The sequence below is a fragment of the Amblyomma maculatum genome, chromosome 1, assembly GCF_055883805.1.
Source record: "Amblyomma maculatum isolate TAMU_Amacu chromosome 1, ASM5588380v1, whole genome shotgun sequence".
Lineage (NCBI taxonomy): Eukaryota > Metazoa > Arthropoda > Arachnida > Ixodida > Ixodidae > Amblyomma > Amblyomma maculatum.
The window spans coordinates 191792832-191808827 of NC_139344.1; the positions used below are offsets into that span (position 1 = coordinate 191792832).

The following is a 15996-nucleotide window of genomic DNA, read 5'->3' on the forward strand; positions in this document are numbered from 1 at the left end:
CAATATACCCACTGCAAGGCGAAGCCTCTCCCATTTTCCTCCAATTAGCCTGGTCCTGTGCTAGCTGCATCCACTTAACCCCTGCAAACTTCTCAAATTCATCCACCCACCTGACTTTCTTCCACCCTATGCTTCGCTTTCCTTCCCTTGGGATCTAGTTGGTTACTTTTGCAGACTATCGATTATACTGTATTTGCACTACATGTCCTGCTCATGCCCATTTCTCCTTGATTTCGACTAAAATGTCAGTAACTCGAGTTATTTCTCTGACCACTCTGCACGCTTCCTTTCTCTTGATGTTACACGTACCATTTTCCATTCCATAGCCCTCTGTGTTGTCCTCAACTTAACTAGAACCTTTTTCGTTAGCCTTCATGTTTCAGCCCCATAGGTGAGTACTGGTAAGATGCAACTGTTATGCACTACTTTCCTCTTGAGCAAGATCAGTAAGTTGCTAGTCATGATATGAGAGCCTTCTGATATCACCCTCCTATATGAAAGGAAAGGCCCCAGTTGGCAGCTCCTGCCAAGCATAACATTAGGCAAACCTACATCTAGTCAGTGTGCACCCATGTAAACCGCTAGCTACTGCCTGACAGTGTGATACTCGTCTTTCACTCAATACTGGTGCTGGCGCCGGATTTTTCGGTGAACGGGGCCTTTAACGTTGTCGCATTAAAAGGACACTGGCAGAGAAAGAAGCCACACACGGTGCTACACATAGCGCTTTGTGTGCCTTCTTTCTCTGTCCGTGTTCTTTTTGCTTGTTTTTTCCATTGAAGTGCTATTCGCTATGTAAATGGCTGCCTTATGGCTATTTGTTGCTGGAAACTTTCTATTCTGTCAATAAGTGAAGTGTGATAGGCATGAATGGCTTCCTCGAACAGTTGCTGCACATTACATTGGCCTTGTTTGAGATTCTTTCGATAGCGATAAATGCTCGACCCATGCATCAGCTTTGATTTTGTGTGTGTCTAAACTTGGAAGCCTTCTCTAACACATAGCTGCGCTTTTCCTGCATAGCACACCTGTTGCCTGTGTAGCCCATAGCATAGCCATTCTAATGGGCCTGATACAATTTTTTTCTTACATTTATTTTCCTGAAATGTACACTGCATAAAGAGTGCAATATTTGTTGGACTCACTGGTGCTTTACAACGTGGCATGCTCAATGCTAGTTTTGTGAACTCGCTAATGGCAGGCATGTGGCTGATTGGTTGCAGTGGCAGCAGTCCAAATAATGTATCAAAGAGCGAGAACAAGCACAAAAAAAATACTTCTGGTCCAAACTGGAAAATCCTGCTATGAAGTTGCACGAGCCGTGCTGAGCTTTCTGTACCATAGTGGTGGCCTATAGACAAGCGTCATGTTTGTAAACAAAGGTGGCGCTGCGATCGGCAACGACATGGGGTGTAGGCAAAAGCCTACACTGCGCAAAGCGACGCTGCCTTCGAAACCAGTTCGCGCGGTCGAATATATTGCAACGTAAGCTTCGCTTATACGTATAAATAGCTTGGTTTATGCCTGGAGAGTATTTCCGCACATTATCAGCCGATTACAGCTAGAATTACTTGGCGAAGAGCGCTGCATTGGCTTCCTTCTCCGTGGCCTCAACAGCGCGCGGCTGCGGTACGTAGGCGACGGCCGTGAGTGATTAAGTTAAATAAAAACGAGAAAGCGCAATGTATAAGAAAGACTAATAGTCAACCCTGTTCAACTCCCAGGCCTATTCCTAGCGCATGCAAGGAGGACGACAATATGAATGACTGGAAGTGTGTTTTTCATATGACGAATCTATTGACTGCCTTTCTGTAATTGCTTCAAGCACTCACTCTAAAGAACAATATTATCGGCAACTGTATATAGTAAACTAGAAATCACATTTCTAGCAAGTCATAGAATTTCGTATCTAAAAATAAGAACTCAATCTTTTAGATCTTTTTAACATGTTGGCAAAGTGCACTGCCAACTTGTTTTCGCCTGCCCGATAAAAAAGACGTTGACGTCTATCTCATTTACAGATGTAGCAAGGTCATTCACAGGTTAATATGTACATGAATGCCAGTACGAAAGCTCTCATTTTGTTCTCTTTGCTATAGGAGAGAAGCATGAGTGCAGATGAAACGTTCTCCACGATCGCTTGCAGCGAAATTTGCGTGATCTGTTGAGCTTTTTTTAATATACATGGAAATTGTTTATTCAAATGCGCATCATCTTATTCTGCTTATTTTGCACCCCTCATAGTCGATTCCTCTTTGGGACATTGAACTCCATGTACCATATATACTTAAATATCCTGTTCGATCAGAGCTAGATTGTACGTGGATATTTAATTCGTTCGTCATGATCTTATAATGACCTCCAAAAATAAAATTTAGAAATGAGAAATAATGCTGCGGGACTGCCCGGGTCATAACAATTATGTTTACTATAGAACCGGTGATGAAGAGACTGGTTGAAACTCGTGAAAGTACAAACAGAGAAAAGCTATATACTTTACAGGTCCGGGCCTGTTATAGCCAGCAATATCGTACTGGAGTGACCGCGCTCAAAGTAATTGCAATTACCTTCACAGCAGCGTTTGTGTCCTTTCTGTGTGAACATATGCACGGGCAGCACTGTAAGTGAATAGAACTCACAGTGCAGCTTCCCTGCGGGATCATACGCACACGGAATATATCGCGTCTGAACTTCTTACAACTTAATAACATATCAAAATGGGCACGAGCTGCAGGCGTTTGTTCTTGCGCTATTCGTCGTGTCGCCGAAAAGCAATCATGATAATTAAGGGTTGCAAACGAACTGATCTAGTTTCGGTGAAGAACTGCAACGCATATATATGTTAACCGCAAAGGCAATCCGTCACCGAAGAGTCTACTTGTCGCGCTCAATGCCGCTGCCCTTCGCTCTCATCTTTATTCTACCGCAAGAAACATGTTAAAGCAAGTGCCATTTTGCTTTTTGTGCCTCGTGGCGCAATAAACCGCACCACAGCTCGTAGAAATATTGGGAATTATGCCCGAAAACACAGCAAGCGCCGCGCATCCAATGCAGACGACCCGCGCTTTTGCCTACACCACGAAAGTCACTGCTGTCGCCAGCGCCACCGCATCTCCACTGACGTCACGGGCTGACGCTTGTCTATACATGGCCTCAACTCCTTTGCAGTGGAATAGAAGCTACAAGTTCACTTCAATGCATTCACGAGTTGGTCACACAAATCTAGGTGCCATTGTCTTGTTTACATAGCTCCCACTCCATTGTCAACAAATTACTAGAAGTATTGTGCCAAAGTGTCTGTGTTGTATCTGAAATATGTTGTACTTGGAACTTGCAAGTCATTAAAGTACAGAGTTTGATGCTTTGTTGCTCCCAACATTATCACTTCTAAAGGGGCACATGGTTCCTCTACAAAGTGAACCTGCCCCTCTAAGCACAGAGTGTTCATTTTTGCAGCAACAGCTATCGTCAGGAGAGGCCGGTGTGCCCACCACCTCCTGGATGCCTACTAAGTACTATGTGTGCCAGCCAGCTAATGATGAATATTAACCCCCATTGACAAGGCTGGGCAGTGTCCCTCGCAGAAGTCGGTAAGGCAACTTCGGAGAGCATTGTTTGCCGGCACAGGTAAAAGAAAAACTGCCTTAATTTGAGCTTTCTCTTCCACTGAAGCGATTTCTTTTAAATGCAAAATTGTGACATTATGATGGCAGAAGATTTTGCAGGAATTTATTTTACCAGTAGGCATCCAGGAGTGCACATGAAATGCCTCTCCTGGCCACAGCTGTTGCTGGCTAAGAACTGTCTGTACTTCAAGCAGGGACATCATCGTGTAAAGGGGCCTTGTGCCCCTTAACGGTGCTAGTACTGAGAGCAATAAACCATCAGACTTAGCCTCAGCCCCTTAAAAAATTTCACGCCTATACCTTGCTGACAATGAATTAGGAGTTATGCAAACAAGTAGTCACACAGCCAGAAATTTTTTTTGGGTGGACGTTATACGTCGCTGGTTGAAAAAAAAAAATCCTAAAGCAGGAGAAGGATATAGCAATCGGAAAATTTCGGTGGCGTGTTTCAACACCAAAACAACTCCACTGGCTATGACCCTGCAAACAAGGCAATGGATCCCAGACCTGTGTGACCAGCTTATGAATGCACTGAAGCAGTGCACTTGCAGCTTCCACCCATTGCAAAAAAGTTATGGTCAAGTACAAGCTACTACTGAGGTACAAGAAGCTAGGCAGGGTTTGTTTGGGGGAAATTCAAGCTTTGCCTTTAGAGTAAATGTTATAGTGCTTTTAACACTGCCTTTTCATTCTACAAGATTTTTAATATATATTTTTTGTTTAAGTTGGTTTTTAAGGAAAGGAAGGTACAGTATCTGTCTCACTCCTCTGCGGACACCTACACTTAATTGTACAAGTAATGGCATACAATAAGAGGTACATATGTCATTGGTTCGAATCCTTATTGCAAACTAGCCTTCAACTTGACCAGCAGATGGATGCAGAATGGGAAGCGAAATGGTATGGCACCACCCTGAACACTGCACAAAGAACGGCTGTGTCACAGTGTTGATTTGAAAACACATGCACGTTTTGCAGACAACTGCTTTGCTGCACAATGGATTGATGCTACGACAAAACCTTTCAGTACAAACTTATCTTATGTCCAGTTTTTCCTGGCATTCCTTTTAATGTGCAACTTCTTCCCTGAACACATTTCTATGCCAGCTGCAGATAGGCAGACAGAGCATACTCTTCTGGCACTTCAAGGCATTGGTATGTCTCCCTTCCTCTTCCACTTTTTCTTTTTTCTTTCCTTCTCACAGATTGTGATGTAAATGCTGGCTGAGCCATTCAATGATGCAATGACCAAGCTGAAGCAAGATCCTTGATATATGCTACGGCCTACTTAAATATTTGATCAACACTTATAATTTCCCCTACAGAGTTTTTCCTCACTTCCTGTGAATATCTGGTCATTCCTTCACAGACTGCAAGCATGCAAAGAGGTGCTGTATGTGGGCATGTTTAAATATTTGGGCATGCTGCATTGTAATTAGTAACATTAAACTACTTATCAGGAATTTTTACACAAAGATCAAGCTGCAAATCAAGCATGGCCGCCCCATGTGCTATGTGAAGAACAATGAGTACAATGGCAATGAAGTATGTGCATGTCAGTGAGAAATGCAGTAGCAGTAAAAAAAAAGTAGAAAAAATTTTTTAATGGACACACAACACACTCTCACTTTTAAACCAGTACACCACTTCTGACAATCTCAAAGTCGGCAGAGAGTCAACAAAGCAGTAACATTTCTCAAAAAAAAGGAACAAACAAACAAAAGGACACAAAACGATGCAACGTTTCTTTCAGATGCGAACTCTGATGTCTCTCTTGGCTCACCGCCCGCGCTCCTTGCTCGGCATTAGGGGACTGGACAGGGATACCACGGCGAGCAGAGGCGAACTTGTCACTTGATCTTCGTGAAACAGAACTCCAGGTCGTAGATTCCAACAGCTTGTTCCCCTTTCTCATCATAATCAGCCCACTGATTATCCTCGAACTCGACGTCTACAAACACAGTTCCGCTTCCCTTTGCTTCAGCGCTGAAGCCATCTCTGGCATCGAACGCAACTGGTTCAGCTCCACGGCACTCGAATACGGCAACGGTAGCAAAGCTGGATGCATTATCGGCGCTGTAGGTCTGTAACTTGTCATTCAGAATATCGATGCTGTTTTCCTTGCTGCACAGCCTGCACTTCAGGACCAAGTTGGCATTTGCACGTCTCCCCCTCATAGCAGTTTTGTTGGCCGCCTCGACCGTCTGCCAAGAAGTCGTTTCTTCTCCACAATTCATGCATTTTAACTTAAGGCGCCACACACAGTCACGACTCGGCGTGAAACCTGTAATGTTGTCCAGATTAGCACGTAGCTGTAAGTCAATCTTGACCATTTCTGGACGCTTAAGACTAATCTCGTGGCAAAGAACGTTCGAACAGTCAATTAAGACTAAGCCCGTCCAAAAAAATCCAACACCGCTGGCTTACACTGTTCCACATTGGCTGATTAGGCTGATCACTGATCACTTTTAACAGCGCGCGACAACCACCGCCAATTACATGGTTACAGCAATTATGCCACGAATGCTTGAAGACATGTTGAACCAAATTACTAGACTCAACCTTATTTTAACTATGAAACTCGACTTTAAGACCTTACCACTTTTGAAGACTACAAGACTGTGGCGGCACCTGTAATCTTAAAAGTAATTAACACTTGTTCTAGCATGTAACGGAGCACTGTGGTGAGGCGAGTGCAGACGACGCTGATCTCGCTAATCTGGCTAACCTTTGTAAAATTAACAAAAAAAATGTGCAGTGTTGAAACGGCATAAATTTTGACCACAAACCCTTGGTGTTTCAAGGTATCTTGGGTCACAGAAAACGTGCTTTGAAAGTCTCAGTGCGTAACAGGTGTGCTCCGACACCGAGATGAAAAAAATGGCCATAAGTTTCGGTTTCGGAATCTAAAAGGGTGTTGGGCGCGATGTTTGACTGGTTGACAACGCCGTTGGCACGTTTTGCCTGCGGCCTGAACACAGTCGCTTCAAAAGTTTACGACAGGAATACGTTAGAAACGTCCTCCGAAAATCCGAAAAAAAAAAAAAAAAAAAAAGAAACCATGACATAGTCCGGTAATACCTGCAGGCTCAGCTAGGTGACCCGTGGAAAATAAGGGCTGCAAGGCGCCCACTCGATGGACTGTCGTGGCCGGTAAGCTTGACTGCATTGAAATTGGTGTACGTGTATTACAACCTCGCGGCAGAGCGTTGTGAGAGGTGTTTCTATCGGATGACGCAGATTTTGGAGACTGTGGGGTACGTTTCAGCGTTTCCTGGCGAGATTTCGCCGCACGGTATACCTCCTCAATAAATGGAACGTTTGCATATCTAAAGTCATTCGCCTTTTCTCTATTAGTTCCGCGATAAACATAGCTCACGAGGTTCTTGCGAGATGCACACTCGTGCGGCTACGTTAGAACACATCATGTACTGATGGAGTTTTCCCGGCCGCTTAACAATTCGAAGCTTGCAAACAAGTGCGCGCTTTGATGGGACAAACGGCGAGCGACTCATGATGTTCCTGACGTAATTGTGCTCGGATTGGGTCACAATTTGAGGTGTATGTTCCACCTCTCTCTCTCTCTCTTCTTTTTTTTTTTTTTTTTTTTTGTGCTCGTAGATGTTCTTATTTCATATTGTTGAATTCGAAGCGCGCAATATCCTCATCCCATCACATTTTTGGTCAAGGAAAGCCGCTGATGATCTTATCGTCTGCCGCACGATAGTGAGACAAACGTGGTTTTATGGACGGCAACAGGATTTACATATGGTCGGCTGCCTCATGTACTTTATGCAAGCCACCCATGCAAAGAAAAGTCTAGGGCATCTCGCTCGTGCCCGATGGCCCAAGTTAAGGAAAACATATAGACGGTGTGCCCTAAAAAAAAAAAAAAAAAAAAAAAGAGAAAGAAAACGGCGAATAGTCTTCACCTTTTCTTTTCTTTATGCTGCTGTCGTAAGGAGATTTTTTGGTGCCGGCCTTAGGTACGAGATCCTTTTGGCGCGAGGAAATGTTGGCACGAGATCCTTTTACGATATCCGCCATCGAACGTCACTTCACTAGAAATGTAAGCTGGAAACTACAGAATAACTTGCTGTAATGTACGACTGCCAGTTTCTTCTTGGGTTTATCTTCAGCAATCTTTTTCGAAGGTCTCAGCCGGCGGGAACCTTACTACGGCGTAAGATTTGTGGGCGATTCCTCTGCCCGAGGGAGAAGCAAGACACACACACACAGCGGGTCGTAGAAGAAACATCAGTATCTCACTCAGGAGGTACAGGGGGGGGGGGGGGGGGTCAAAAGTTCCAAGGCCGCAGGTCTTGCTTCTGGTCAGCATATTCTGACGCGTGAAATCCTATTAAAGATATAAATGATCTCAGAGGTTAGAATAATGCTTCTTCTACCCTCCACATTATTGCATGTGGGGATCGCGAGTGCCGGGGTTGCGTACCGCTGCGGCGCGCGGCCCCTCGGTAGCGTTGGCCTGGCGGCTCCGTGGACGGCGGACGGCATCAAATGTGCCAGCAAAGACGAGGCGTCTTTTAACGAAACAACCTTTACTGTAACATCAGGAAGAAACGGGCAGTGAAGCTGACCCGGAGAGATTACAGACACTCTCACACAGCTGGTGTCTAGCGTCGTGCCAACGGCGCGTCAAAGTAGTCTCTATCTCAGCGGAGTCGGCCGCTGCTTTTTATAGTTTTCCCAGTTCACAGGGAAAGGGTAAACCCTCACAGGAAAGGGAGAGCCAAACATGTTGGTTCACGACGAATGACTCAATCGCAGATGGTCCGACCTCATCTCCTCCACCTCCTGCAGACGGGCGAGGGCGGCGCCCTCTCTCACGAGCTCTAGGCTTGGCCGGCGTCTGCACACACACGCACGCACACACATTAGGCGCGTGGCAGGAACACGTCGAGTCTTATCGGCGGGAGGAAGCGTTGCGCGGCCGATGAACGGCGTCGAAATGGCCGATCCGCTCGCGGTTCTGCCTGTTGCTATGCGGTGGCCGCGTCAGCTGTCCCACTTCTCGGTGGAGAAACGTAACAACATGTATTTTGAGATTTGGGCTCGTCGTAGCTGCCTGACAAACTGCTCAGAAGCAGACCCTGTGGCTTGGGAACTTTTGACCCCCCCCCCCCCCCCCCCTGTACGTCCAGGCAGATGCGGGGGCAGAGGTCGTCGTCGGGAGAACCGGCAGCGAGCGGGCAGCAAGAACCAGAAGAGAATGAAGAGACGCACGAGACGCCGGCGCGCCTCGCTTTATTGGGTGGGAGCGCGGAGATCGATCTCGGCAGTTGAGGGAAGGGGTTGCCGGGAAGCGGCGCGCGCTTCAACTGTGGCTGGCGTGCCGCTCCCTTTAAAGGTCAGTGGAGTGGGGCCCCACATCTCCCTCCGACCCGGAGTCCGGCAACAGCCGGGCCAAGTCCATGTCCGAGCCCGGGTCGGCGATCAATATGCAGGCCTGTCGCCTGGCTCTGACGGGATGCCATCATCTCAGCTAGTCCGTATGGCGGCAGGGAAGCAGCAGGCGTGGCGGGACTATTCCGGCTGGTCCCTCTCCGGCAGCGGCCACTTCCTCGGGGTCACAGCGCGGCGGGGCTCGGCCGCTGATACGCCCGGCAGCCGCCCGGAGCTGCTTCCCCACATCGCCGTCGACCCCTTTCCATGTGGCGCCGTGTCGGATGCACCGGGACCTCTTTGCAGCAGACGTTTCCGCCCCGGGCACACCTGGCTCCCTGAGGCCCGTACTCCAGGCCTGGGCAGCGGGCTCCGAATCCAGCCTCTTTGAAGATGGTCAGCATGGCCGCGCTGGTCATGATGATGGGCCACAAACCACGACAAACTAGGGAGGGGGCCCCTCCTTGAACCATGCACCGGGTGCGGTTTCCCGCCCCAGCGATCGACGGTGTACCTCTGACTGCTGCGAAATCTTATCAGAATGCATTCTGAAAGAAGCAATGACGTTAGACAAAGTAGTGCATTCCTTTGGTCTAAGGCTATAGTGTCGGTTGCGAACCGGATTGCTACCTGTACGCCTTACTTTGGGGGAGATGGCTGCATCGCCTTGAGCTTCCACTGCTTCGCAGTTATCGTCCTTGCGAAGGCGGTAAGCCTTCAAGTCTGCGACGTGCACCGGACCGGCAGTTTCACCACTCGTCAACAACCGCAGCTGGTAAGTGAGCGGCGTAGTCCGTGCCGTAACATCGAACGGTCCAGCCCACTTTTGCGCTAGCGACGCGGCGAAACCACGCGCTGCGTTGTATCCACATGACGGACCACGGACTGGGCCGCGGACCGGTCACGTGGTGTCGATCGCGCATGGTCTGGCTAGGTCCGGCCCGCGACAGCATCCACACGGCGGGCCAAAATAGCAGCCGACAAGCCGGACCACGAGGCCGGCCAAAGGTATACGCTATTTACCTCGCCGTTTCGCGATGCGCTCGTTGGACACTGCCTCAGTTTTTTTTTTTTACGTTATTTCACAATGCCGAATTTGGCGTGCATTTTGGCAATATTGAGGTACGGCCTTCATCTATAGGGGCTTCATATAAACATGCATGGACGCATCTGTGCAGCCCCAAGAACGTACCTGAGTTGACAGCATTCCACTTAATCCGTTTAATTCCAGACGCAAAGATGAAGATGATCAATAAGGACCACTATACGCGGACGTCTTAACTGAGGACCGAACTTAGCCACAGTTAACGTGAATAGCAGCTCACCACTGCTGCAAACCGTTGCATAACGAAGCTGCGGTTACAAATATCCTAATTATTTATAACACTGTGCGTGGAGCTGCTTCCGACTCGGGCGTCAATAGCGCGCTCAAGCATCGTCCTACCGCCGCGTCGAGACGTGCTACGGCAGCGGCGGATATCTCTTGCGCCAGCGTGCGTAGTGAAATAGTCTTTCTTAGAATAACAAGCCTGACATAAAGGCGTATCCGAACTGACCACTTCGTGAGAATTACTGTGATAACAAGCAAGTTTCTGCATAACAGCTGCCGCGCATGTGCAGCGCTGGCTCACCCGGCCTTCTTGTACGCTATCTCCGCTGCTAAGGCCTGGCTCATATATGGCCATATCCTTTTTTTTATTTTTTACACTGGGCAGGCCATTTACAGCAGTGCTGATCAAATCGAAAGCACTGTTCGCGGTGGCTTCGATGCGAAACAATCTAGGCCTAGTGACGACTAGGGCCAGTGCGCCGTCGTCCACCGCGCTAGCGGCGGCACTACTCCGGCAAACTCGCGGCATTTATCGTCGCACGTGTTCATTTGGGAACTTCTCTTTCATGATGTATCATGGGGCCCGATGTTTTTTGACACTTCTCACTAAACACGCCGCTGTAAAACACTTGTCCGGGACGTGACGAGGCAGCAGTACGTAGTGCTGCACGTACCGTGGTACGCGGTACTCGAAGGCTGCATAAAAACACCGTCGTAGGCCACTCACTGCCTATGTTACTTGGTGCTCTTCAAAACATGCTCGAAGTGCACTTTGTTGATGTGGGCGAGCTCACGCGCTTTAAGCGGGCGCAAACGCGCCTCCTCCGTTCACAGACGCCGCCAGGTCCGTGGTCCGCGGTCCGAGAAAAATGCCCAGCCATTTTCGCCCGCTCCGGTCCGCGGACCTGGCGCGGACCTCATAAACCGGAAGTGGAACGTCACGTGACGCTTGGTCCGCGGACCAAAACAGGTCCATGGTCCGTCGTGTGGATACACCACCCGCGGGTTCGTTCTTTTCAGTACCAAGTCGCCCGTGTTGAAAACGACGTGACGACGACTTTTGTTGTACTGATCCGTCTGCTGCATGCGAGCGACATTGAGGTTTTCACGAGCCGCACGCTGCGCTGCCTCAAGGCGCTCGCGGAGCTTTGCCGCGTACTGCTTAAAGGCCCACTGTCCACCCTCCGGTTCATTTTTTTTCCGCGGTGGCTGTGCGGCTTCGTCCTCACGACGCAAGGCCGCAAGAAGTTTTTGAAAAGAGTAATTAATAACGGAGTTACAGCCACCGTAATCAACCGATTTTGCGCTTCCCTCTCCTTCCTTCCCCTCTCAGAGGTTTTTCGCTCTCCTGCTCGGTCGTCTAGCCTCCGTAAGCCAAATTCCCCTTCCTCCTCCGCGTTTGGCGGGAGGTGGGGTTTCCTGTGGAGTACGTCACTCGCGTACGTCATGACCCCGCCTTTGAGACTTTCCTTTTTCTTCGCTTTTGCTGTCTCGTTGACGTTGCGTCGAGTCGCCGAACCTCTCTCCTAAAAGAGAGAGAAAACGAAAGGTCATGTCGGAGTGAAAGTTTCAGGTTGCGCGAAAGAAGGGAAGGCTGTAGAAACGGCGCAGCACGCAGAACGGACTCGGAGCCGGGTGGTAGTACTCTCTGCGTGCGCGAAAACGAAACGGGCGAGGGAAAAGCGTGCAGCAGCGAGCGGTGTACACAATTAGTGGTGTACGCCCATCCTAGCTTCTCCCGTCAGTCAGCGAAACGGACCAATGGACGTCGTTCTCGGCAAGTACGTCATAACTGTGGCTCGAAGGGCGAGCGCAGAAGACTGGAAAGCTGGCTTCCCGAAGGAGAGCATGAGAGAGCTTTTATTTTTATTTTCGTTGCTTTGCGGCGCGCGTGTCACTCTAGCATTTTGCACAGACTATCTCCGGTACCTGATCGAAACACTGGGCTCCTTTGCTTAAAAGGTCCTTCCCTGGACAGTGGCCCTTTAAGCGGAAGGGGTGCGGGCCCCGCCGCATCAAGTAGGGCATTCTCTAGCGGAAAAGCGATCGTGTCATACCCACCGACCTGTTCACGGTTGTTCTAGCGGCGAACGCCAGTTAGGACAGCCGTGCGTCCCCATCTCTGTGCTGCTCGCTCATCGCGACCAGCATACTCTTAACATTCCAATTCACTCTCTCGGTTATGTTGCTCTCAGCGTGGTAGGGACTCGTTTTCCTGTGGAGGATTTGAAGCGCCCCGACAGGAATTCACAAAGACTTTGCTTGTGAAATACGAAGCATTGTCTGTAATCAGGTCGGAAGGGAAACCGAAACGAGTGAATGTCTCCAACAGTTTCTCCCAAATCAGTTCTGACACAAGCTTCCTAAGGGGGAATACCTCAACCCACTTGGAATAGTGGTCCGTTATTACCAGGATATATTGGTTTCCGCGCGCGAAGCAAGGGAGGGGTCCCATGATATCGCACACGACCATTCGCCACGGATAGTTGCTAACTACCGGCTCCATCATGCCAGCGGGCTTCCCCGCCCGAGGCTCAACGCCACAACTGTTACCACCGCGGAAGAGGTTGCCATCGCGTTAGCTCTGACCGACCCCTCCACTAAAGTAGTCGTTAGCGATTCCCAACAGGCAATTCGTAACTTCGATGCAGGTCGTATATCCCGACAGGCACACACTATCCTTCGATCTCTCCCCTTACCGTCTACACCTCGTCTTCTCATATATGGACCCCAGCTCATGAGGCGCTCAGCGGGAACGCACAGGCGCATGCTCTAGCCCGAGAACTCAGCTACCGGGCGGAGCACCCTTCTCAGCCTGCCGCTTCCTCTGACACTCCCCAAGGTACTCATTCACGCCTTGTTACATACACGGACATCCTCCAGGATTATCGGCTCGAACGGTGTCTATACCCCCCTGCACACCGGGAACTATCCCAGCGCGAGGCCGTCCATTGGTGCAAAATACAAACAGGAACCTTTCCCAACCCATGGCTATATAGCAACATTTTCCCAAATCTTATTGCACCTAGCTGCAAACACTGCTCACAACCGGCCACATTCATTCACATGGTGTGGACATGTAGACGACACAACGCAGACAATACCGCTACAGAGGATGCGTGGGAGTCCCTCCTGCGTACCACCGAGCTCGCCCAACAGCGCCAGCTCATTTTGCGCGCATTGGAGGCCGCAGAGTCCCTGCTGACCTTCTCTAAGCAGTGCAACCAGTCTTTCGGCTGGTTCCCCTTCTTTGGGAGTAAATAAAGAGCTTATCATCATCATTGCCGAAAGTTTTCGCCTCAGAGAAGGGTATCATTTAGAAATTCCCACACGATTTCCATTGTCGGCCTTGCGTCTTCTCTCCTTCTGTGCGAGTGCAAGAGAAGTTGCGCGAATTTGTGAATATTTACAACTGCACCACCGCTACGGACAAATTCTCTTGCTAATTGTATTAAGTTTAAAAACCTCAAAAAACTTTGCTCAGTATTTTTTTTACTTTTATTTAATTGTATGATATCGAATCCTAGGTTTTTTTTTTTTTTTTTAGTCGATAATAGATTTATTACACTAATCCAGTATATGCAGTACATTTGGCTGTCCACGATGAATACTGGCCAATCCTCTCTCGTGTGTACTTTTCATTTACTAAGGAATAAGAAGAGAGAGTGGTGATCGGCTGCGACCGATAGCAATTGTGTGGGTATGTGCCATCACATTAGAGGAGAACAACAACAACAACAATTATCACGGTAGAAGAAGTATAGTGCTGTCGTGCCAGTTGCCCTGCACGTAACAATGAGATTGGGCTCCTTGAAATAATCGAATAATATTAAAGGATCGCAACTCGGGTTGCTGCTGTGACTGCGCATCAGTCAGCTTCCTTAGAATCCACTATTTCTTCTGCTATGACCACTGCCATTGAAAAGTCTATACCGGTTGTGATGCAGCGCTTCTTTGTTTCTTTTGTGGAGGCCTTTTCTCAGATGCTTGTGACAAGGATGGAGACGTTTTTCTAAACTCTGATAACTGGTGCCTCTGTAATCTCTGCTATGCCCCTGGTCTCCAAAAAGAATGTGCCTCCCAACGAAGAAACCTATCTAAAACCCATGTACTCAATACTAAGGCGTCTGGCTCCCTAAATTCCGGTGCTTCTAGTTCAAGGATCGCTGGAGCATGCAGCAAGCGCAGAAGCTCCCCAGTTCAAAATCTTCCGAATCAGCCCTCTAGATCTCGACCCAAGACAAATCCTGAGAGTGAGCCCCAGCAGACACAGGATGTGCTGATGTCTGCTGTAGAATGTATCCTTGATTCAACGTAGGTTTTTTTAAAGTTTTGCAGTGGAACTGCAGCTCATTTAATTCTGGTTTTGATGATATCCTTTGCTTAGTACTGAAAATTCACCCTGATATTATTTTGCTTCAAGAGTCCTGGCTTTTATCTCGTAAAAGATTCTCTCTTAACAACTTTCGGGCGTTTAGATTAGATCGCCCAGGCAGGGGCGGTGGGTTAGTGGTTGTAGTTTCGTCAAAATTGTGTCATAAGGTTTCAATTTCATATGAATTCGTTTGTCAAGATTGCGAAATATTTGGTTTGGAGTTTACGCTGCTCGGTAGTACCCCTTTCACTTTGGCCAATGCGTACTTCCCAAATGGCGTTCGTTGTACTTCGCAGCTGGATGCTTTGCTAACTCGTTGTTCTCAAAATCTGATATCAGCTGGTGAATTCAATTCGCATCATATTACTTGGGGTCTAAAAACTGATTTTTGTGGGCGTAAGTTGTGGGACTGGATTCAGGACAATGGCCTCCAGTGCCACAATTCTGGGGATATCACCTTCATGAGGGGACAGTGCTCCTTAGCTCTGGATCTTACTTTTTCAACTTCGGATCTTCTTATATCATCGTGGGCGCCCATAAATAGCGGAACCAGCAGTGATCCTCTTCCTATTACCTACAATTCTTTCAAAATCTGTCTACGGAGCTTATCAGAGGCGCTTTGTAAATTATGTTAAACACGAAAACGTCTCCACTATTTCTCCTTCTGGCGCTCATTCACGGGTGGCGTCATGGTTGCACGATGCGATCGAACCGGCTGAATTTTCTGTTGCCACATCTGGTCAGCCCTCAAATTCATCCTGGTGGAATCCTGACTGCACTCGTGCTTATCGGTGCCAAAAAGCTGCATGGAAGAGTCTGCGTCATAATCAGTCCCCCTCTAATTGGGTACAAGTTTCATGCTGCCCTTTTTAAACGTGTGTCATCTGCCAAGCAAAAACATAAGACTGATTTACATTCTTTTTAATCTGATAATAAGCACCGGAGTGCACTATTTCGTTTCCTGCGCCGTGCTAAATCTCCGCAGCAAGTAGTCGGGTCTTCATCTGTGGTGTTGAGCCCAAGAGAGGCGGCTGATTTATTGGATAGTGTTGGTCGAGGTCTAGAAATTCGCGTTTCGTCGCCATGCCAAAGGCCGCTCGCATTCCCGGTCGCTGCGACAGATTTTTCCGAGGTGACTATGTCGGAATTGGCAACTGTAATTTCAAAGACAATAGCTTCAGCTCCAGGCCCTGATGGTATTACTGTTGGCATGTTAAAGGTTCTATTCCAGATTTCTTCACAGGAATTATTAAATATTGTTA

The 15996-nt window shown here is 48.3% G+C and overlaps 1 protein-coding gene and 1 pseudogene across 1 annotated transcript in view; one reads left to right on the forward strand and one right to left on the reverse strand.

The window, feature by feature from the left end:
* Nucleotides 1-15996, forward strand: part of LOC146205255 (beta-alanine transporter-like) — a 201955-nt gene that overhangs the window by 77101 nt on the left and 108858 nt on the right. The gene's annotated exons all lie outside the window — the stretch shown is intronic.
* On the reverse strand, nt 4164-6120 carry LOC146205259 (CXXC motif containing zinc binding protein pseudogene; annotated as a pseudogene).